This window comes from Taudactylus pleione, unplaced genomic scaffold (assembly GCF_031769625.1).
Source record: "Taudactylus pleione unplaced genomic scaffold, aTauple2 ptg000007l, whole genome shotgun sequence".
Lineage (NCBI taxonomy): Eukaryota > Metazoa > Chordata > Amphibia > Anura > Myobatrachidae > Taudactylus > Taudactylus pleione.
The window spans coordinates 5,905,984-5,930,457 of record NW_028284410.1 but is presented as its reverse complement, the minus strand read 5'-3'; the positions used below and the strand labels follow the sequence as shown (position 1 = coordinate 5,930,457).

At 44.2% G+C, this 24,474-nt stretch overlaps 1 long non-coding RNA gene across 1 annotated transcript; it reads left to right on the top strand.

Annotated features, from left to right (window-relative positions):
• The first annotated feature begins 9,527 nt into the window (after nucleotides 1–9,527).
• Nucleotides 9,528–24,176, top strand: LOC148542875 (uncharacterized). The gene is made up of 4 exons (XR_015873541.1): nucleotides 9,528–9,825; nucleotides 18,182–18,382; nucleotides 19,463–19,534; nucleotides 23,669–24,176. It is a non-coding gene; the product is annotated as an uncharacterized LOC148542875 (long non-coding RNA).
• Nucleotides 24,177–24,474: the final 298 nt, after the last annotated feature.

Genomic DNA, 24,474 nt, shown 5'->3' with positions numbered 1-24,474 from the left:
TACCTATATGTGTCACTAGCATAGACCATGTACAGTATATATGTGCAGCATAACAACAGACGTGGGGGTTTATTTACTAAGCAATGGCTTTTCAAAACCCACACATTCTGCTGGTGTTGCTTGACATACAGTATTTAAAAGGGCAATAATAGTACATTGAAAATCAGGCTCGTTTTGCATTAAATATTTTTGTCTTTTAAATCTGGCAGACAAAGGGCCTGATTCAGCAAGGAACGCAGTTGCAAAGAAGCACGTAATTGGTCTAGTGCGCGAACTAGCAATTGCGATGGGACATGCGTTTGCAGAGCATAGTGATTGACAGGAAGTGCTGTTTGTGTTTTGGTGACGAAAGGGTGGTCGGGTGAACGCAGGCGTGGCAGTGCTGTTCAATGCCGTTGCATGGGCGTGCATAAATTAGCCACTGTGGTACCTGACGCCTCCTGAGGTCTCATAGCGTGCGCAGACATTAGCAATTCCTGAGTGAGGCCTGGACTTCCTTTATGTGCACGGGTCCGATGTTACTCCATGTTACCGATTGTTTCCTCTATGTTGCCCTAGTATACGGATGTGAGTAAGGGCAAGTGGGCATCCTTGTGTCAGGCTGCGTACGCAATGTGAATGCACACATTTAAATAGCACCACTGATATTAGCAATGCAGTACGTGCGTATAAGCAGAATAGCGATCCATGCTGAATCAGGCCCACAATCTGCAAAAATCAAGGGTTTTGAAAAGTTACAGCTTAGTATATGATTATACCCCTAAAAAACTGGTTCATTTTATAATACATGTTTATTGATTTTTAGTTTACATAGGCAAACGCAGGGGGGGTTTCCATCTGCCTGGAACCCCCCCCCCCTCCCCAGCCCACACCATGACCACAATAGAAAGAGTAATATAATGGAATTTACTAGCGCTGCTCTTCTCCATATCATAAATGAAATAAATAGCACCATCTGTGGATCTTTTAACATGTATCAGCCAGTATTAAATAACCTGTGCACCAATTAGGGGATTTGGAAAACATGCACTGTTAAAGATGCACTGCTATAGAGCCCAATATGTACATACTGTATATGTCCAGGGCAGTGCTGGGTTCTTCTGCTGCTCCCGCAGACTCCCAGACTTGCTTCCATGCCCTGGAATGGTGCTCACATCTAAAATAAAAACATTCAGCTCAGGCAGGATGGCCCTACTGCTGCATTTAATAGCTTACTGTGATCCTGTATATGCTGGAATTATGACACACAATACACTTTGTATGGCGCATATTAAAGCTGGATAAGTGCTAATTATGCCCTCTTCATGGACTGGCCACACTCACTCTAAAATCAAGCATTTGGAAACCCTCCTCTAGAAATCCTGCATTTGCCACTGGCTTAATAATACCATTAAAAAACAGAGCTAATGTGGCTGATTCACACAAGACTGATAATTACACATTCACTGGTAAATTTGCAAGGAGTCACTTCCAAAAGGAATGTTATGAATGTATTCACATACTCACAGATATACAGTAACGAGACATGACCATGTCATACCTTTCAATTGTCCCAATTTAGGACATTTCCTTCTGTCCTGATAACTAGGACATTTGTCCAGACTGTCAGGGATATTGCTAGGTATGCCCAGTTCGCAGTGGTGAGTGGATACTGCATGTACCTGTCACTCTTGTGTGGAACAATGCAAGGTTGTTTTCGAAGGGAGGGGAAGGGTTATTAGGGATGCACTAGATGCAGCTGCATGTGGCATCACCCCATTATGGGCTTGTCACTGTTCCTTTCACTTTGTCCCAATTCCAAAAGTTGGAAAATTATTCCACGTGTTATAGAGGCAGCTATTTTGTGAGATGAACCATTATTAATGAGGATGTAGTTTAACAACTCAGTAGTAATTAAAGACATCACTGAGGCATAAAACACAAAGGTATTAGTGGATTAACTGAATACTGGTCGAATTCACAAAAGATCTAACACCAGTGTGAGTGCTGCATACTGTATGAATCACTGATTTAATGTGGTGTGTTTAAAGAAATTATGTTTTTTCTTTTAGAGTTACAGACTATTTATTGCTTAGTAATTTCAAACCTCATAACATTCCAAAATTTGCAATAATTTCATTTAACCTGAGCATGCCCAATTCACTTCAACCATGCCTCTAAGTGTGAGTCTCTGGGCCTGGTCCGGAGGTGGAAGCAAAGTCAATAAAGCATGCAAACGGCCAATTTTTCAAGCCTACACATGCATGTAAGTTGCACATTGCATTCATCCTGATTGTCTGCGCTCAGAGACGCAGCACAAAATAAGACATAGGCACTGAGAATTTTAGGGGACATTCCTGGGAGGTAACAGGGAAGTCGCGAACCCAACGCGGGTTTGTATCATTCAAAGACACACAGCCGCCCACACAGGCAGAGAAACTGCACCTGCCATAGGGTTGATGCAAGTTTTGATGGTGCGACCCAATGGTACAGTAGGCCAATAATGCGTCTAATACACACAGTGACGGAAATGTTTTATGACGCTGCAATTGGACGTTTCAGTTGTTTGAAAATAGGGCGTGGTGTTAGCATAAAGACGCAGGTGCGACTGCAGTAAAAGACGCCACGTCTGCATCCACTTCTGAATCAGGCACTTTGCCTCCCAACGGCAAAGCACTGTCCGTTTTCAGCTGTGGAAGACTGTTTGTAGGTATTGTGAGTATACAGCATACTTGAAGACTTTACTACAAGCCCCCATTTACTACAATCTTGTAGTGTGATATTTTCAACTAAATTTGCATTGCGAATTTAGGAAATATCACTTGAATGTACTAACATCTTCATTCAGGGAGAAAGCTTGCGATAAAGCCCTGTCCCTGCAAACACAGCCTGTTAAGTGACAGTTAAGAACTGATTGATTGGTACTTTATCTCTCTCCAAGGCTTAGTACATCTCCCCCAGGGCTTTATTTAGCAACAAATGTTATCAATCACAATGAGTTATAAAACTCGTTGCGTATGATAATGGTGCTCCAGCCAATCAGCCCATACCTGTCATCTGAAAAATGACAGTTGGGAGCTTATTGGCTGGAGCACCATTTATCATAAGCAACAAGTTTTTTCAGACCCCCAGTATACTATAAATATAGCAATATACTCTACCTTCATCTACTTCTTACTCTCTACCAGGGCACCTAACACTTGGTTGCTTTGCATTGTTGCTTATCTGGGTGTTATGGTCGCGAATGTAGCATTGTATATTATCCATGTCCTGTATTGTATTGTATTGTACTGTACTGTACTGTAAGTCACTGTAAATCAAGCTATGTGTTTATGTACTTTGTAAGGCGCTGCAGAACACTTGAGGCGCCATATAAATAAACGATAATAATAATAATGTACGTAAAATTATTTACTTACATGTCTGAGTTAGAGTTATGGGAAATCACATTTTTATAATGTGAAATGATGGGTTAAAGCAGAAAGTACTGTAACTTCAACAGATTTGGCTTTTCCACATGAAAGGGAAGAGTTTGTAAAGGTTCACAAAAAAGCCAAACAATAAGGGTAAGGTAATGAAGTGATACACAAATCGAAGCGCAGCAGGTTTGTTGAGCTCTACAGTTTCAGACCATCAGATTTCATAGGAATATTGCCACTTTGCTTAGATTGAGGAATTTCACGGCTTGTGGTTCAGTAAAAGGGATATTTAGGATATTTAACCTATTACAAACACTAGTTTGCAGGAATCTATGATCTGCAAACTCTCTTCTAGGGAATAGGATTGTCACCTAGCAACAGCTGGTAGGTTAGGTGCAAGCCTACCAACTATGATGAGAAGGTAAATTGGAAAAAAAACTTACCTTCTCACACAGGCGTGGGGAGTGGGGCATTGTCGGTGCCGCGGGACGAACATGCGTGTCACCGCCGTGCATGCGCGCATCACGTGCACATCAAGTGCACAGCCTAGACAGGTCGCGCATGCACGCGCTGGTCACGTGCACATGCGCAAGGTCATATAAGTGCTAGGCCCTGCCCCAGAGTCAGATTTTTCAGAAGCTTACAGATGGCAATCCTGAGTAGAACAAACGAGATGGAGGTCAATCTAATGCCTTTATCCTACCAACAAAGGAGACAGGAGACCATGTAGATGCAGAAAAAACATTTGTAAATTAACATATGAACATGTTTAGGAGACCAACTGGGATTGAGTAGAAGGAAGGAGTATCATGTGGCCTTGGTCCGGGTACATAACTCAGGCTCCTTGGAGGAACATCCAAACAGAAGGATGAGGTAATTTCTGTTCTTTAGGGGCTTGGACCTGCTGCTTAATCTGTCCTCTCGGAGTGCCTGGAACCAGAGATAGATCAGTTATAAAAATACTGAAGCTTAGAGAACGCAACCAACAGACCTAGCAAGGTAAAGGGTGGGCAGGGTGGGTGCTGTTGCTAGTAGGCAATCTTATTCCCTAGAACAAAGAGAGTTTGTAGACCATAGATTCTTGCAAACTAGTGTTTGTTCATTGGGAGGCTTGCCACTAGCAACAGCTGGTAGGCAGACTACCACTTACCTTGTCTGAAGGTCTCCAATAGTTTAACAAATGTACATGTGGAAGATCAATGTGCAGCCTGCATTATGGATTACATATAAAGACCTCTAGCTACAGCTGAAGTAACAGCTGCTTCACGTAGGGAGTGATCCTTGAAGAGAGAGGTGTCTATCCCTGAGCTCTGCATAGCAGAAACAATCCAGCCTCTGATCGTAGAAGGCCTAGCCGGGTGAAAGGACTTATGATACATGATGAAGAGGTTGGAAATGTCACCTCTAATCGGAGCCATAATTGTGATATAAATTGATAGACCCTCAACTATGCATAGGTTGGAATCGGATTGATCTTTGACCAGGTCGAATTCCACCAGGGTGTTTCAAATAGAACTGGTCTGTGTGTGTCCTGTAAAAATGACAAGAAAACCCTCTGGGGTGCGGGTCATCCATAGTTCTCAAGTGTGGCTCAATGAAAGCTCTGCACCTCTTGCAGCGGGAAGCAGTCAGGAAGCCGATGGACGGAATCCCGACCACAGGCTTCCCGACTGTCTAATGACAGGCATCAAGATCCCGATGCCTGTCACTCTACCTATGCCAGGAGACCAACACCCGGTTTCCTGATTGAAGGTAAGGGCATCGGGCGCGGACAGCCGTGGGGGGGAGGGTTAGGTTAGGGGCTCCTGGAGGGGGATTTAGGGTTAGGCACCCCACCGGGAGGGTTAGGATTAAGCTAGGGAACAGGGGGTTAGGGTTAGGCACCTCCGGGGGGAAGTTAGGGTTAGGCACCCCCCTGGGAGACTTAGGTTTAGGCAGCAGGAAAGAGGGGGTTAAGTTTAGACATTTTAAGTTTAGACAGTTAGGGTTTTGCACTTGGAGGGGAGGTTAGGGTTAGGCACCCCTAAGGGAGGGTTAGGGGGGTTAGGTTAGTTTATACTTACCTTTAGCATAGTAGGGATCTTCACCTCTGTCGGGCTTCCGCTGTCGGATCATACCTTGCAGCAAAGGCCATAGCCAATAGAGAAGCCAGCTTCCATGGAAGGCTGAAAATGTCAGTAGATTAAGGGAGAGTAGCTAAAAAGTTTAGGAAACGATTAATGTCCCACGTGGAAGAGTAGCATGGGCATGATCGCCTGGATTAGAAAATGCCCTTGAGCAACCTAAGGTATATCTTATTTCCTGTGAGGCCAGGGATTAAAAGAGCCAGGGCTGAGCCATATGAGCGTATCATGGCAGAGGCTAGGCCTGTTTCAAATTTAGTTGAAAGAAAATCTATTGCCAAGTGGAGTTCAGAATGGGAAGCATTTGTGTCCCTCCAGGAAATAAACTCATCTATGATGGAATGGTATCTATACCTCATTCTTGGCCTGAGGGAAGCATTTATCAAAGCAATGGAAGAGGCTGAGAGAATGGCGTGAGCTAACAGCCGAATAAAGTCTCTATCCACATGCATTGTGGAAGCCCTCGCAGTAGATCTGAAGTACTGTATGCTGAAAGCAGTCCCTGTACTGTCCTAGGGTAGCTTCCGGAGTTGGATGATCAAGGGGAACCAGATTCTGGAGAGCCAGACAGGGTATACCAAAATGAGGTGAGACACTGATGACCTTGTGGAGCACTTTCAGTAGCATGGCGGAATGGGGAAAAGCATATGGAAGGACAAGATCGGTCCATGGAAAGGACATGGCATCCATGTGAAGGGCTCCTTGAGTCCAGATTTTGGATACAAAGGCTGGGACCTGGGCATTGGATGGGGTTGCGAAGAGAATGACATCTTGTTGGCCAAAGGCATTTACTATGGAAAGGAAGGTTTCTAGTCTGAGACTTACGCGATCTAATGTGAGGCGTTTTCTGGACAGGGATTCGGCCAGCTCATTCAGCTCCCCTGGAATATATATGGCAGACATGAGTATGGATCGATGCACTGCCCAGTTCCAGATGTCTACAGCCTCTTGACAAAGAGTGCAGAATCATGTGCCTCCAATTCTGTTGAGGTAAGAGACTGCGGTCATGCTGTCCAGGCACAGCTGAACCATGTTCTCCCGAGAATTCGGGGGAAATAGAGAGGATAGGACTAATTTGGCAACTCCAAAAAGGTTGATGTGGTCTGTTGATTCCAATGAAAACCATCGTCCCATTACCACTTTTTGTTTTGTGAATGCTCCCCAGCTTGTGAGAGAGGCATCAGAGGAAATGACGATTTCCGGGGGAGGATTTAAAAGGGGATTTTGGAAGAGGTAGCGGAAGGGTTGACCAACTTAGAATCTCCCCATGAATTGTGGGAGGTAGGTGGATGAAGTCTGACCAAATGAACCCTTGTCGAAGGAAACATGAAATAAGGTTTGAGAGTTTCTGCATATGAGGGGAGCATGGATAAACTTGGATCTAACATTCTCATTTTCCCTATTAGCTTAGCTAAATCTCTCAGGAAAACTGGTCCTGAAGGACCTGGGTTGCAAAGTTTTGAATGTCTCTCCATTTGTCTGGTGGAAATGAAATTGAGAAAGAAGGGAAATCTATGAGGAACCCCAGGAAAATGGTTGATTTTCAATACGTATTTGTCTAGGTTCACTGTGAAACCTAAATTCAGAAAGAGAGACAAAACCAGGTGGAAAACCAGGAGATTGTCCAAGCAGATGACACAGCAGACTCCTTTCTGATGGAGGTGTGTCACTACAAACTTCATAAGGTGAGTGAATATGTAAGAGGCGTTGGACAGGCCAAACACAACCCCAGTACTTTGATAAAAGACATTGTTCCAGAGGAGTCTCCTGTGAATCAAGTGGAAATGCTTCTTTGAGATCTATTTTGATACATAAATCATTCCTGACAGCAGGAAAGGCACATCTGCTAGGCCCTCCATAAGGAAGGAATGAGGCTTTATGTACTGGTTCAGGGATTTGAAATTTAAAATGGGCCTGTAGAAACTGTCCTGTTTCTTCATGGAAAAAAGGTGGTTGATCTAACCCTTTTTGGCCTTGTCCACTAGCTGATTTTGCCTTGCCGCAAAGCTAGGGATAGGACCCCATCTAGCAGAGGACTGGCATTCTTTGTGCAGGGATATATCTGGTGAGGAAGTGAAAAAGGGGAAGAAACAGACCTTTTTCTATGATCTTTAGCATTCACCTGTCTGTGGTAATCTGCTTCCAGACATCTATTGCTTGAGAAAGACAGGGAGAAGTGGTTGTACACAAGCGACATACCGTATCCTCTGTCTTTCCTGGTGGAGTTGGGGTTGCCAGACACTGCACCTCTTGCAACTCATGTCCAAGAGAAACCTCCTCTTGGTGCGCTGGTCTCGGGTTGAACTACTGGCTCCGACAGAATGACCATCATGGTGAAAGGACCGTTTTGGAGGCTGGGGGCACAGCAGATCTGCAAAGTATTTACGGGCTTTATGTCAGACTTTCACCTCATCCATAAGGTCGGGTTGAAATAGGTCAGAGTCTGTCAGGTCGGGAATGTCCACAGGTCTGGGAGCAAGAATAGTCAAACCTGCACTAGCTTACTAGCGCATTCTGCAGGTATTGGATATGAAGTCAGAAGTTTGGCCAATCACTAAAGTAGCCCTGCTAATAGCCTTTAAGATGGCCATTTTAAAAGCTACCAGGGAGTCTAGGGAGCTGCTAGAGATTCCTTCTTTCTCCGCCTTGTCTAGGACAAATAAAAGTTGGCTGGCGGCATCTGATACCTTAAACTGTATCTTTCTCAGCAACTTATCTATAGTGTCACTCTGGGCTTTATCTCTGACTAGTGATGCTAGAGCTGGATCAATCTCAAGAGCAAACAGGGCAGGAATGTCTGGAATGCTTGTATGGTTGTGGAGAACCATCTTGTCCTCCTTAATAGGGACAGCTCTAAAGGCAAGTTGGGCAAACTGATATACCTGGGAGTGCTCGCTCAGAGCCCAAAGGGATGTATATAATTTAGTAGGTGGCATTCTGCCTGCTAAGGCTACCCGGGCCATCTGCAGGTCACTGTATTCACCTCAGCTAGGAGGATGCACTGGTTCTCGTAACCTCCTCCGACTCCCACTCCATGGTGGGGTAATCTATATATGAGTGAGCAGGGGACAATGAACAGTGCATACTAGCCCCCTCATGAGAGCATTGTTGTACATAATACCTGTCTGAAGCAGGAAAGATGGGCAGGAGAAGGCGGTTTGCTATGGTCCTTAGAGGTATTCCAGCCACAGGCAATACTTGAGAAAGAGATGTTTTTTCCTGAACAGGCATCTTTTGAAGAAACACCACTTATGTGCTTCATTTTAGAAGTGTATTTTCTCACCACTCTGTGAGAAAATGGGTGAGGGGAAGGACACTCCACAACCTGACGGACTCCCTCCTCCTCAGAGGTATACCTGCTGTCTGACAGGGTTTATTAACCTTCTCCTTTTAAATAATATTTCCTCCTCAGGAGAGGAGACTGCAGCTTGAGACAATTCCTGAGAGGGCTGTCTCACTCTTTTGCTGAAGGAAGGAGACAGCACCAAAGTGTCAATGGAAAACACAGACACTGTGTCCTTCATTTTGCAGTGCTGATGAAAAATCAGATTCAGGGGGCGGGGTCTAGCGCCTATGTGACCTTGCGCACGTGACCTGTGTGCACGTGTGCGTGACCTGCCTAGGTTGTACACATGATGTACATGTGATGCGCATGTGCGCAGTGGTGATGCGCATGCATGTCCTGCGACACTGGCACAGCCCCACTCCCCTGGCCTGTGTGAGAAGGTAAGTGAAAGTTTTCTTTCACTTTACCTTCTCAGTGTAGTCGGGAGGCTTGCACCTAACCCACCAGCTGTTGCTAGGTGATGGAGTTTTTCAAGGATTCGCAATATGATCTTTAATCCCTATAAGTAAACAAAGAGTTAAACAGCAAACTCCTCTCGGCTCTAAGAAACAGCCCAGTGGTGAATTAAGAACTAAATCACATGCACCTGTCTCAATAAGGATATAAGAGAATGAGAGGCAAGCCACAGGTTATTGCAACCTTCTGAGGAAACTGCTGGCTTAGTAGGCATAGAAACACATCAAGGTAACGGACCTGTGACAGCCTAGACAGAGGTACTCTGTCCACAATCCTGGCATATACCAGTCTTGCATTTACACCCACTCTCCTCACTGAACTCTGGCCGTTGCCGGACTGACAAATGGCGACATAGGGCCGTGCATCCTGGTGCCGTTCTCGGACAAGCCAGTGCTCCATTCTATCTGCCGCTACCAATCCCACTGTGGAAGTGAGTTGGAACATCGGCGGCATCTTACACACTGTCATCATCACGGCCAGAAGGAGAGAGGGCAAGACTCTGGCAAGTAAAGCTTTTCATGTATAAACACATTTTTTTCTTAGATTTATGGGTATTATAATCATTATGATAGCCCACCACTGCATCCTATACACAGTGGGCCTGATTCAGAGCCGCTCGCAAAAAGCGAGTGCTCGCTCTGAATCAGGGTGGACGCTTTTTTTTTTTTTAAACCGGCCTCCTGGCCGCTCGCATAGCTGTGGGTGACCACCCACAGCTTTTGTGAGCGACCAGGTGATGGTCGCGATGGTCGTGACCATCACAACCATCGGCCTTGCGAAGAGACCCTTGTGGTAGGGTCTCATTCCCGCAAGCCCCAGTGAACTTCCTGCTCAACTACTGATATCACAAGTGATGTCAGTAGGGCTGCCCTCAAATAGCAGGCGTTCCTTCGGGAACGCCTCCATTTGGCCAGCCACCCCCCCTCCCCGCCTACAAAATGGGGCGAGCTGTCGATCAACATCGACAGCCGCCCCCTTTGTAGCGAGCCCCGGAGCGAGTGAATTTCTCACTCGCTCTGGGGCTTGTGCACGCGTGGCGCAGTGCCCCACCATCGACTCGCTTGCGAGCGCATAGCGCTTGCGAGCGGGTCTGAACCAGACCCAGTGTTCAGTGCACAATTAGGATGTTTGAGCTCATATATTCACCTTCCTTCTGATATTGGGTTTGTATACATTGTTTCTATTCGCCATTCACTAATACCCCTTTTCCACCAAAATTCCGGGTCTGACCCGGAGTTGGAACAGAGGCCCTGATTCAGAGCCGGACGCTCTGACAGAGCGCTCGCTCTGAATCAGGGCCGGCCCTCTTACTTTTTTGAGCGGCCTGCTGGCTGCTCACATAGCTGTGGGTGACCACCCACAGCTATAGCGAGCGGCCAAAATGATGGTCGCGATGGTCAAGACCTTCGCGACCATCGGGCTTGTGACGAGACCCTAAGGTAGGGTCTCGTCTGCCGCAAGCCCTGGAGTGCTTTTGGCTCTATCAGAGCCAAAACCACTCCCACTGACATCACTAGTGATGTCAGTGGGGCCGGCCCAAGACGGTAGGCGTCATCTCCAAGCGCCACTGAAGCCGGACCAATCGGCCGGCTAGCAGCGCACTCCAGGTCATCGTGACCCAGAGTGCGCTATTCTCACAGCAGGGTTTCACGGGCTACGCCCGTGTTAAACCCTGCTATTTGCCTGGGTTGGATTGCCGGGTCACTCGACCTGGCGATCCAACCCTCTCCCCTTTTACACCATGGAGCTGCCCGGGTTAATCCTGCAATAACCCGGGTTTTAGCTCCGGTGTAAAAGGGGTATAAGATACATTTTTTGCCACATGTCAGGACAACTTGATACATTTGTTATTTTTCTACCTAACACTGTTTTCAAAATGAACTTCGTGGCTGCAAGCCAGAATGACTGGATAACCTGCTTTTTTTTATAATACTCTTTACCCACAAGGAAACATTCCTCTGAACATTGATGCCTTGTGTGAGGGTATAAATATCCAAGCTTAAGAACCTGGACTCTAATTTTTAGTGTATAAGACTAGCACATGATACATCTAAAAAGTATAAGACTGGCACATGATACAACTTTTTTTAATGCTGGAGAGCTTAAAATATATTCCACCTTGAATTGAGCTTTGCTGCTACATGCCAGGATGACTGGATAGATGTATGTTATTCCTCCTTTACACACAAGAATACATTGTCTTCATAAGTCAATTGTATTATTGTACACCAGGATACTCTGTTTTATTGCGTAAGATCCAGAATCTTGGATTGTATCTGATTTTTATTGTTCACTTTCTATTTCTTGACCGTTTCTTTGATATACGCTAATTAGCAATATTATAATAAGACATTGTTTTTTTATATATAATTTAATGCTTTTTCATTATAAAGATATTAGACTTTGTAGCACTTCTCTTAATCTTTCCTATATAACCAAGTCACACAGAGAGCCCTCTTAAAGAGATAGCCGCCATAAAGTCAAAAGTAGATATTGTTTTTTTTGTAAATTTGACAGATATTTTAAGCTCCTAGTGTGGTGTCCTCTCGTACACTCTTTTACTGAGTTGCTAGGTGGCAAGCCTCCTGACGAACAAATCTGGATTCTATAACATTAAACAGGAAATTATATTGCTTTGTCCTTGTTTTTCTCACAATGATCTTACATATCTTACATGGTGTAGGCTGGAAGGCTACTGCTGTTGCACAGTAATCCAGTAATAAGTGGGAGGTTGGCTACTGCTGACACATACGTATATACACATTTCAGATATGCAATTATGATTCACTTATCTTTATTTCATCTACTTTAACATGTATTTTCTTTGTTTCCTTGTTTTCACCCAGCTTCTTTTTCTATTTCAAAATGCATTACAAAACTGTTGTTCCAACTGTTAAAAAATATCTATAAATGTAATTTCATGTCAAGAGAATGAACTTGGATTTCCGTGTACCATGTCTAGAAACGCTTTCTTATAGAAAAAAAACTACAAGCAATGATATGCATTGTTCCATCATTTGCTATGAAAAGCACTTTGAGTAATTTAAAACTGGATGGCACAGCTCTGATAAGTAGAGATGTGGGAGAATCCCTGTCTTTTGGTTCTGATTCTTAGAGGTATGTTTATCAAAGTTTGATTTTGTTCGATTTTGCATTTCTGGTGATGATGCATTAGATTTTGAGCATCATAGATTTACTAAGTCAAAATCGAATGTGAAATTGAATATAAAACTGTGGAGCTGATTCAGACCCATTCGCTCGCACCCAGCGTATGCAAATTCGGCTAAGTGACGACAAGGCAAGTGAACGTCTTGGCTTTCGATCGCTTTGTGTATGCAGATGCCCACCAGCCTGTCTTAAGATGCCCACTTGAGCACGTCATCTCCAGGAAGTGTATGTAACCATCGGTACATCGGGTACCATCGGGAGCATTCGCAGCGCTTGAGGTTGACTATACGCTACCGCAAGCACTACGAGCACTTCAGTGTAAAATTCAGTCAGGTGACGTGTACTATGACGCTGCCTGTTCATTATGCACGCCTCTGAAACAGCGTTAAGACACTCAGACATGCCTGAGATCGCACCTCCACTGCCCCTTTCTAGTGGCCTGCCCGTTACCACCCACAAACGGCTTCTCCTGTCACTCATTCAGCTGTACTGTCTATGCTGGGCGAGCGAACGCTTCCCGATCTTTCACTTTGGTTCGCGCACGCACACTGAGATGCATATGCATGCGCACAATGTGAACCATCGGCAGCTACGAGCGAATGCTTCTTAGCATCTGGGTGGGAATCAGCTCCTGTATTCCCTTTCAAAATCGAATATCGTCTAAACATTGGTACTTTTACATAGATTAACATATGAACCTCTAATTTACTAATATTTTATTTGAAATTGAAAAAAAAAAATATTCAAGAAAAAAATGACATGGGGTCCCTCTCCCCAAAAGCACAGTCAGTACCAGGCTGTGTGAGCTGGCCCTGGTTGTAAAAGTACATTGGAAAAAAGACGTAGGTGTCAATCGTAGTTTCTGGCTAACAGACAGGCCAATCAATGGCCTGGCTGTTGATTGACAGCCAGGCCACTCACAGCCAATCAGCAGCCAGCTACTATAGTAGTGGTCACTGATTGTCTGGCGGCCCTACAAGTGCAGGAAATCATGTGAGTCCTGTCACTTATGAAAAAGAGCTGTATGTATATACACATACAGCTCTTCTGTTTGCTATGGCTTGGGACTATGTGGTTTTTTAATTTAATGCCCAGGATGCTACTGGAGAAGAGCACTGACATGCGCCAAGAGTTAGGCACCTATTTTTTTTCCAAACAGCGGGATTCTACTGAACAAGAGGACAGAACACCGGTGTGACTATATGTAATATAATTTTATTTTCAGCGGTGTGTGACTATTGTCTTTATTTTAATATTTCTTTTACAGGGGTACTATAGATACCAGTGGCCCCTTAATGCCCCGCATGCTGGTATTTTGGTTATGGGACATATCATTTTCATGTAAAAGACATTATTAGTTTAATACTATCTTTTACAACTACCACCCACTGCAAAGAGGTGTGAGGGATAGCCCCAGGCTTTAGCCTCGGACTGGGGTTTCTTGGAGAGGGGGGACCACTTTATTGGGGCTCCCCACTTCCCCAGGAATCCCCGGCCTGGGATGACTAATGTGGGGTGCTGTATGCATTGGCAGGGGGATCCAATGAAGCATATCCCCCTCCTGTGGCATTACACCCCCACTAGTAAGAGCCCCGTGCTGGTTGTTAAAAATACGAGGGACTCCTATGTCTTATGTGCCCCATATATTCACAGTGAGGATTGGCTCATACATCCGGTGCTGGTTGTGCTTTTATGGGGGACCCCACATCATTTTATTTCTTAATTTTAACACTTTCATACCCATCACACACAAGACTGATTTTATGTTCGATTGTGAAATGGATATCCAAAATCGAACAACTTATCACTAGTCTAATCGAACAACCTCAAATTAGATTTTGAAATAGTACTCAAAATAGAATTTTAGTAAATGTGGGATTTTGACAATGATATCTAAATTTGAATTTATTCAATTTCAGGTGAGCTAAATGGAACATAAAATGGAATACAAAATTGAACTTTTGCAAATATACCCATACTGTACTTGCCTACTCTCCCGTCCACACCTGGGAGGCTCCCCAAAATCGGGTGGTGCAACCGGCCACCCAGAAGTGTAAGCACGGAACCAGCTGACACCCCCTGAGAATGCCGGCACACACCCCCCCCGTGGCCGCCCACTTACTGAGCAATAGTGGGCAGTCTTGGGGGGAATGATTACGCGGTATAAGCTAAATCATGTAATTGTAGACCCGCCCCTGCTTTACAGTGCCTGCAATATCAGCAATGTGTAGTGGGGGGTGGGGCAATGATGACATGATTGAGCCACCACACCCCCTGCACCACCTACCTCTGGCCATGCTACGCCCCACTGTTCTGATGAGGAGCTGACTTGGCTGCCCCCTGAAGGGGGCAGCCCAGAAAGTTGGTAAGTAAGTATATACCCCTAAATTTTCGTTGTTTTTTTGTTTTGACAAAACCACCCTCAAATGTTTTGTTTTTGTTTTTGGATTTCCTTAAAATGTATAAACACAGCTAAAATAATGTAATTTGGACCTGTTTTTCTTCCTACAGTATTATTAACATCAATAACAATTATTTCCAGCAATTTCCAGTCAATTTTGACTACCTCGTAGCTCACAATTTAGTTTTCACCAATATTGGCCAAAGGCTGCAGCAAGCTGGCTGGCTGGCTAAACAAAGCAGCAGCACATACAGATGGCAGTTTAAAAGACTGCAGCATTTCTATGAAACATAGTGGCAAAGCAGTGGCAGACAGGATGGCAGTTTAATGAACTATACAATCCTATAGAGTGTTTTCATTAATCAACAACTACTGTAGTTCAAAAGCCCGAAGCCAGCAAACGTAAATGGAGGTGGAGTATTTAGTGGAAGCCTGGTAAAGTATTGATTGAATGATTGATTACTAACAGTACTAATAACTGATAAGAAAAACAAATCAGAGACAAGGATAAAAAATATTAAAAAGCAAGCTTTAAAAATCCCAATGAGAGTTTTAAAGTGGAAACTGAATCCAAACAAGGCAGATTCAAGGCAGAGTAACAGCCTAGTCAAACTTGATAATAATTCAGTGGTTGAACTCCCAAAGACAATGGAGTTAGTTGCCGCTGGGCGCCAGCCCTGAAGGGGGCACCTGGCTCCATTGTCACCCAGGTCCCAGCTGAACACCGATCAGCATCAGCAGCACTCCTCTTCCAGCTCCACTACACTCTGTGGTCCACCGTCTTGTATCATGTGACCGCCCGCGACCCTGTGCCTGCCCCTTCTGAGGAGCCTCCGACACTGCAACTTGGTTGGCACCGGCGGCCACTGGCACTGACTAGTGCGGGGTGAGGAGTTGCGGACAGTGAGTGGAGAGTGGCCGGGACCCGCGCTCTGTGTCTGTGTGGGCTGTGGCACTGTGACTGGAGACAGAAAGTAAAAATCAATATACTGTAGTAAGTCTGTCAGTCTCAGTGTCTGGGCAAGCCAAGCCTGATAAGATTGGGGTGGGGTCAATGCCTGGCATTGGAGTCGGCGGTGGGGGGGAGGCTGGTCTAGGACTTTGGGGGTAGGTGCTGAGGGAGGGGGGGAATAATATATTAATTATATTTTTAAGGAGCATATGTTTTATCACTCAGTCATGTTAGGGGGGGTATATTTAAAGATCATATATTTTATCACTCTGCCATGTTAAATTATTTAACATGACAGAGTGATAAAACATATGCTCTTTAAATATATCACCTCCCTGACATGACTGAGTGATAAAACATATGCTCTTTAAATATATCACTCCCCAGCACCTACCCCACCCCCGTAGCACCCCCAAATTCATGAGGTTTTAAACTTGTGGGGATGGGGGGGGCAACAACATTTATCTTGCCTCCGGGTAACTGAGATGAAGTTATGCCACTATAATTATTAATTATATGATTTGATGATACTACTCTGTATCTGTGGAGAAGTTGCTCACAAAGTTGTCGGCTGTGCTACACAATCTTTCTGAATACACATTGGAGTGCGGGCATCTTAAATAAACCAAAGCTAGTTTGTACAAGGGGCTCCAAATTGCCTTTTATTTTCCTCCCAGTGTTCAAAGGGACTATGGGCTCTATTTACTACAATCCGCATATTGAATGCGGATTGTAGTGTGATATTACCCAGTGAATTCGCATTGCGAATTCAGGCAATATCACAGGGATTTACTATAAATCCCTTGCAGGGACAGAGCTTGCGATAAAGCTATGTCCCTGCGGATCTCATCCGCACTCTAGTCGCGTGCGACTAAGCGCCCGCGCATGCGCCGACCGTCCACCGCTACTACCCCTCCACCGACACTAAGCCCTGCCCCCCGGTGCTAAGCCTCGCCCCCTGCAATTGCGGACCCCCACGACCCCCCCCTCCCTTCATTACACTTACCTGCATCCTCCTGGCCTCCGGTGATCTTCTCCGGGCTTCCCGATCAGGTGATCTCCCATACTGCACTGGGACCTGATCACCTGATGACCGGGCCCCAGTGTACTATGGGAGACCAGCTGACCGGAGAGGAGCCATCACAGGAGGCCCGATCACCGGTCCCTGGATTCAGGTAAGTAAAAAAAAAATGTTTAATTTTTTTTTTCTTTTTTTTACAGCAATCAGCTTGCGGTCTGCTTAGACCACATAGCTGATTACTGGTACCGGCTCCCGCCTCTGCTCTCCCCGTTATAGCAGAGTGGGAGCCCAGTAACCGGGGGAGACCCTGGATAACGCCACCTCCAGGTGGCGTTATTATCACAGGGCTTCCCCCGGTATTTTTTTACAATTTATTTTTAGTAACTTAGGTCGGATCACATTTCCCATTACAATTATGGGAAATGCGATCTGCTTTACTAAAAATAAGTGATACTGGGGGTTGGAGTAGAATTTTACTAATTCTACTCCAATTGCCCTGTAATAACTACAGGTGAAACTAAAATAATGTGAAAAGGGTGTGAAAACACCCTTTTTCACTTTATTTTAGTAAAAATAATGTTAATAAATAGAGCCCTATGTGACATGCTAGTTCCTTGATGCATACTGTATCAGATTGAGTCTGGGTAGAGGTGTCTATTATTGTGGGCAATTCTTTTAAGCCTAACCAGATGTCACAATGTTTCACTCTTGTGCGCTGAGTTGACTCATCATCATCACCAGTGAGTCTTTTGGAATAGTTTTTTCATGGAAGCAGCATTTCCAGGAGAGACTGAAACATACGCCACTTAAAATGACAACTTGCTCGCCAGGAGCTCTTTGCATTTCTCTGTCATTTTGAGAGAAAGACATTACATATGACTTAAACCTAGGATTATGACCTGACTCAGGTTACCAGTGTCTGAACTCACTTCATTGGTTACTATTTGAAATGGTTTAGGTAGCTTGCATAAAACAGAAAGTCTTTTTCACTGTTCTGGACTAAGGTAAAATGCCCCCCCCACCCTCTCCTTATCTCATGTTTTGTTATGTTGCTATTCCTCTAGTCGCTGAAGCATATAAAGTGGAATTCTGCCTGGTTACTACTTCTAGCCTCAGTTGGTGGCATGACAACTGTTCTTGCAGCCATTGCAGTTGTTAGATGACAAAAATGTCCAGAAATCATATGGGCCACAGGCAACATGTCCTGCACACACCTGTCAGTTTTTAAAAAATTCTGAACCACCAAGTTTATTGTGTGTGCAAACCTATCCATGCTGCTGATACCTGTTGCTGATCTACTTGTTATTATTTCATAGGATTTTTCAGATTTTGATAAATAATTTGCATGAACTCACTGGAAATGGCACATCAGGGAGGAGATGCCTAGATGGTTAATCCCTACTTACGATGTCCTCACAAATGGTACAGATGCCTTGACAAATGTTGTCAGGAGTTGGAATAAAATGATTCCACGTGGAAGAGGTGGCCACATGACAATTGCTGTCTTCTAATCACTGGTAAGAACTGCTGCCACTGGTGGCTAACTTACTTTGACACAAACGACATCCTCCTCCTGAACTTGATGAACTTCTTATTGTCCAACACATTTATCATCAACATATTCATTGGTGTCAGATACACAAATATCCCCCTCATCCTGTTGCACTTCCACAGTAGCATCCTCAATTTTAATGTCATCATCATTACTTTTACTACTACTCATTTCAAAGGGTTCAGAATAGTGGAAGGAGGCTTCTTTATGACTACAATATCAGAAAAGTCAGACTTACACATAGCACTAGTGGACACCCTTAGACTGTCCTCAGTGATCTATAAGGTTTGTGAACACACAGTTTGTTCTTCAGTCTTAGAGGTAAATTTACTAAAGTGAGAGTTGTTAGAAGTGGAGATGTTGCCCATAGCAACCAATCAGATATTAGCTATTATCTTCTAGAAGGTGCTAGTTAAATGTTAAGTAGAATCTGATATGTTGCTATGGGCAACAATTCCACTTCTAAAAACTCACACTTTAGTAAATATACCCCTTAGTGTTCAATTTGTGTACTGATTTGCCTGTTTTAAAGGTGACAATCTAGACTCAAAGCGGGAAGGTGTTGCATGCAAGGTTACAGAAGATGGCTGACTGATTGTGAAATACTGTTTAAATTTGAGGTGCCCTTTACACCTTCTTTCCTCTTGAACACCTCTAGTAGATTTTGAAGAAGTACTATGACTGCCAGTACTATTACTAGTTTGCTCCTGTTCGCCTATTCACTTATCTATGATTGGATTTATTTTTTTACACGAGGACAGGAGTAAAGCTACTGTAGTTGAACATAACTGCCACCACACCAAGTGAATGTACAATGAGATAGGCAAAGAATGATATTTTACCTTTACCATGTAGCTTAATTAAAATACTGGAGATTTTTTTTTTTACACCAGCTAAAAAATAAATGTCTACCACTTATGATTTTTGGTGTGAAGCTGATGGGGACATGACAACACACACTAAGTACAGTAATATATGCTGCATCTCAAATACACACTATACAAATTTTATAATTCATTTATAAATTACTGCCATTTTTTTACAGACAAGGATAAGAAAACTACTTCTTTGTTACAGTTACTTTGGAGTAAAGATGATGGGGATACCACTGCACACAGTAAGAACACTAATATACTGTACATTGAGTCTCAAAAACTCATTATTCAAAATTTTAAGTTTGATTATAAAAGACTGGCAAGTTTTTTACACACCATGATAAGAAAAGCACTTCTTTGCAATAATTATTTTGGGGTAAAGATTATGGGGATACCACTGTACACAGTGCACACTATGCAAATTTTATAATTAGTTAATAAAAGACTAGCATTTTTTTTTACACACAAGGATAAGAGAACTACTTCTTTGTTACAGTTATTTTAGGGTAAAGATGACGGAATACCACCGCACACAGGGCCTGATTCAGACCAGCTCGCGAGCGCTATGCGCTCGCAAGCGGGTCGATGGTGGCCCAGTGTGCATGCGCACGACGGAGCCGGCTCTGTCGTGCGCATGCGTGAGACCCGGATAGCGACGGGCAAACCGTCGCTCCGGGTCTCGTACCAAAGGGGGCGTGCTGTCGATGTTGAGTGACAGCATGCCCCCTTTGGTGGGCGGGCCGGGGGAGTGGCTGCCCAGACGGAGGCATTCCCATGTGAACGAGTGATGTCAGTGGGAGAGATTTTGGATCTGTCAGAGCTGAAATCTCTCTGGGGCTTGCAGCAATGAGACCCTACCACAAGGGTCTCGTCGCAAGCCCGATGGTCGCGATGGTCTTGACCATCAAGACCATCTTCCTGGCCGCTCGCTATAGCTGTGGGTGGTCACCCACAGCTATGCCCAGCGGCCAGGAGGCCGTTCTAAAAAACCAGAAGGCTGGCCCTGATTCAGAGTGAGCACTCTGTCAGAGCGTCTGGCTCTGAATCAGGCCCACAGTAAGAAAAGTAACATACGCTGTGTCTTAAATACACATACAAAATTTTAAATTTGAAGACTGGCAATTCTTTTACACACCAGGATAATAAAATTACTTCTTTGCAATAATTATTTTGGGGTAAAGATGAAGGGGACACCATTTTACACAGTAAGAACAGTAATATGTGCTGCATTTCAAAATCACACTAATAAATTTTTAATATGTTTATAAAAGATTGCCAAATTTTTACACACCAGGATAAGAAAATGATTTATTTGCAATAATAATTTTGGAGTAAAGATGATGGAGATGCCACAGTACATAGTAAGAACAGTAATATATGCTGCATCTCAAAAATACAGTATATGAATTTTTACATTTATAAAAGACTGCCAATTTTTTTACACACCAGGATAAGAAAATTACTTAGTTGTAATAATCATTTTGGCGGTAAAGATGATGGTGATACCACCGTACACAGGGCCTGATTCAGACCCAGTTGCAAGCGATGAGCACTCGCAACTGGGTCGATGTTTGCCCACTGGGCATGCACACGACGGAGCCGGCTCCATCGTGCAATGCGTGAGACCCGGCTAGCGACGGGTGCTCCGTCGCTCCGGGTCTCGCACCAAAGGGGGCAAGCTGTCGGTGGTAAGTGACAGCTCGCCCCGTTGGTGGGTGGGCCAGGGGGGTGGCCGGCCAAATGGAGGCGTTCCCAACAGAACGCTTGCCGTTTGGGGGTGGCCACACTGACATCACCAGTGATGTCAGTGGGAGAGCTTCCGGCTCTGTTAAAGCCGAAAGCCCTCTGGGGCCTGCGGCCACGGGACCCTACCACAAGGGTCTTGTCGCAAGCCCGATGGTCGCAATGGTCTTGACCATCGCGACCATCAACCTGGCCGCTCGCTATAGCTGTGTGTAGTCACCACAGCTATGCGAGCGGCCAGGAGGCCACTCCAACAAAAAAAGCCTTGATTCATAGCGAGCGCTCTTTCAGAGCGTCCGGCTCTGAATCAGGCCTACAGTAAGAACAGTAATATATTCTACAAATAAAAAATACACTATACAAATTATAAAAATTGTTCATCAAAGATTGGCAATTTTTTACACACCAGGATAATAAAATGACTTTTTTGTAATAAGTATTTTGTGGTAAAGATGATGGGGATACCACCATATATCATAAGAACAGTAATATACACTGCATATCAAAAACACACTATAGAAATTTTTTAATTGTTTATAAAAGACTGCCATTTTTTACACACCAGGATAAGAAAATAACTTCTTTGCAATAATTATTTTGGGGTAAAGATGACAGGGATACCACCACACAAAGTAAGAACAGTAATATACGCTTTGTCTCAAAAACACATTTCTTCAAAAACACAATTTCAATTGTATTAGAAAAGACTGCAGACAATAGAATTTTTTTTTCTTGTTTGGGGTGGAGCTCACTCAGACAGACACAACAGTATTTTTGAGAAAAATAATCTTTAAATCACATTGTCTCTGCCCTTACACACAGTGACAATATATAATATACTGCAGTGTTGATAGATACTAGAACACTTACCAAAACACGCAAGATCCGACATTTCTGGGAAAATGGCATTTTGCCTTGTTCTGAGATGTGAATTTGGTGGGAAGACACGAGCTGGAACTCAAATCCACTGGGGAACTCCCCCCCGTGTTTTTGTCTTTGTTTTATTTTTGGCAAAACCTCCCTCAAATGTTTTGTTTTGGTTTTTAGCAAAACCATGCTCAAGTGTTTTGGTTAACTTTTGGTTTTGGATTTCTTTAAAAATTTATAAAAACAGCTAAAATCATGGAACTTGGACCTATTTTTGTTCCTATAGTATTATTAACATCAATAACATTAATTTTTACTAATTTCCAGTCAATTTTTAACCACCTCACAGAATCTGAAATCACAATGGATGGACTTAAATGCAATCCAAAATAAACAAGATTCGTTTTTTAACTCTAAGTTCTGAGCTTGCCGAGAAGACCTGAGCTGGAATTCGGTTTGACTTGGAATCCCAAAGTTCAGGTGTGTTTGGTTTTCAGCAAAACCAAACCACTCATCTTTTATCTCTACTGATAAGTGCAAAAGGCCTTTATGTCACTTGTATCTACTTGTTCTCCTGGTTCCAAAATGCCATTGTTTGTGAAAGCGCAAAATCTTATTCACATGACACTGCACATAGTTTCCTTAATACCCCTTTCAGACATCTCGAGAATCCCGGGAATTTGGCCTGCCTAGGCCAAATTCCCGGGTACCCGAGTCTGTCTGAAAGGTGCCTACCCGGGAACATGTTCCCGGATAGCCACCCCTGCAATCGACCAGGGTTTTTCCCGGGACTTAAGTCCCGGGAAATTACCCTGCTTCTGTCTGAATGGTGCTACCCGGGAATTTACTACTCCCGGGCAGCACCAAGCAGCTTTTACATTGACAGCATCTACGTTGCTGCTCATTACAATGAGTTGGCAGTGCAGAGCGTCCTGTAGGATGCTCTGCGCTGCTGCTCATCACCCCCCGCACCGGTGGCTGTGGCGCTGACAAACGAGTCAGCGACCATGGCCGGGTCCTCACACCGGCGCTGGAGACCGCCGGTGGTTTGCAGCCACAGCGGGCCGCCCGCACACTCCCGCTGGACCACCAGGGTAGATAGGAGTTATTATATTATAGATAGAGGCTGCACTTTGATTGGATGGCTGCCTGCTGCATGATGATGACATCATCAGCGGCAGCCGGAGAGGGCATAGGTTAGGAAGAGCAGAGGAGAGGCAGGTAATATTTAAAACTAAAAAACCTGGCTTATGTCTGAAAGGGGTCTACCTGGGAATTTCCCGGGTAGACACTGCAGTGTGAAAGGGGGGTCTCAACCAAATACCCGGGAATTTGCACAGGAGAAATTCCCGGGTCTGAGCAGGAAATTTCCCGGGTAGTATGTCTGAAAGGGGTATTATTCACATTACACCATATACTAGTGTCCATTATTCACATTAAGTCACACAGTCATGTCCCTTATTCACGTTACTCCACACATTAGTAGTGCCTTTTATACACATAATGCCATATAGTAGTGCCCCTTATACACAATGCCCACAGTAGTAGTGCCCCTTATACAATTCCCACAGTAGTAGTGCCCCTTATATAATGCCCACAGTAGTAGTTCCCCTTACACATAATGCCCACAGTAGTAATGCCCCTTACACATGACACACAACACCGTACTTAATTGAAGCCCCACGATTGGCCCACCGCAGTCCAACAGCTTCTCGCACTCTGCACTATGGGAGATATGTCATAATGCCATGATGTCTCTCCCACAGGAGCCGGAAGGAGGAGCTCAGGCCTTTAGATGCAGGGAAGGAGCTACGGGGTGCCTGCTGGTAACAAATTTCAGCAGGCACCCGGAAAATGGAAAAGGCAGCGGTCGACACCTCTCCAACCAGTCGCATCCCTGCTGTGCAGGGCCGGTGCAGGCCCTGGGTGGAAGCTTCTTGGTCCACTGCTACCTATATGAAGAACACATGTAAATTATTATATAAATAAAGTATATTTTCCACAGGGCTTGATTAAGGTTCGAAGAAGCCCCAAGGCAAGTAACTTGTGAGAACCCCTACCAATAAAATTATAAATATATGTTGGCGATGTTTTTAGAAGTATAATGAGTAAATACTCCCAGCACCACAATTATATTAAACACACTGTAGTGGCTCCAGTTCACATATGCCACAGTGACCCACACACTAGTGATTTAGCTATGTGTGGGGCTGTCCAAGCTGCCCTGCTGTTAATCTGGCACTGCTTATCCACAGGACTAAACAAGTCTTTTTTTTTTTTCAGCCTTTGTATTATCAATAATATGATTTTAGAAATGTGTTTTTAAAATTACCTGAAGTGAGTTGTAGATGAGTTTAGAAGATGACAAAATGAAGTTCTGCCTTATGAAACCACATGCAAGTGAAAATATTGTACATGTACAAATTTCTGTAAATAAATACATGCTTATAGAAATCTCACAATAAATAGTAGATCCTAACAGTTCAGGGAGTACCTTTTACTTTCAGCAATAGCATGTTTATAAATCTGCAGTGCCAGAAACCTATACAATTCATATCTTCTCACATGAGTG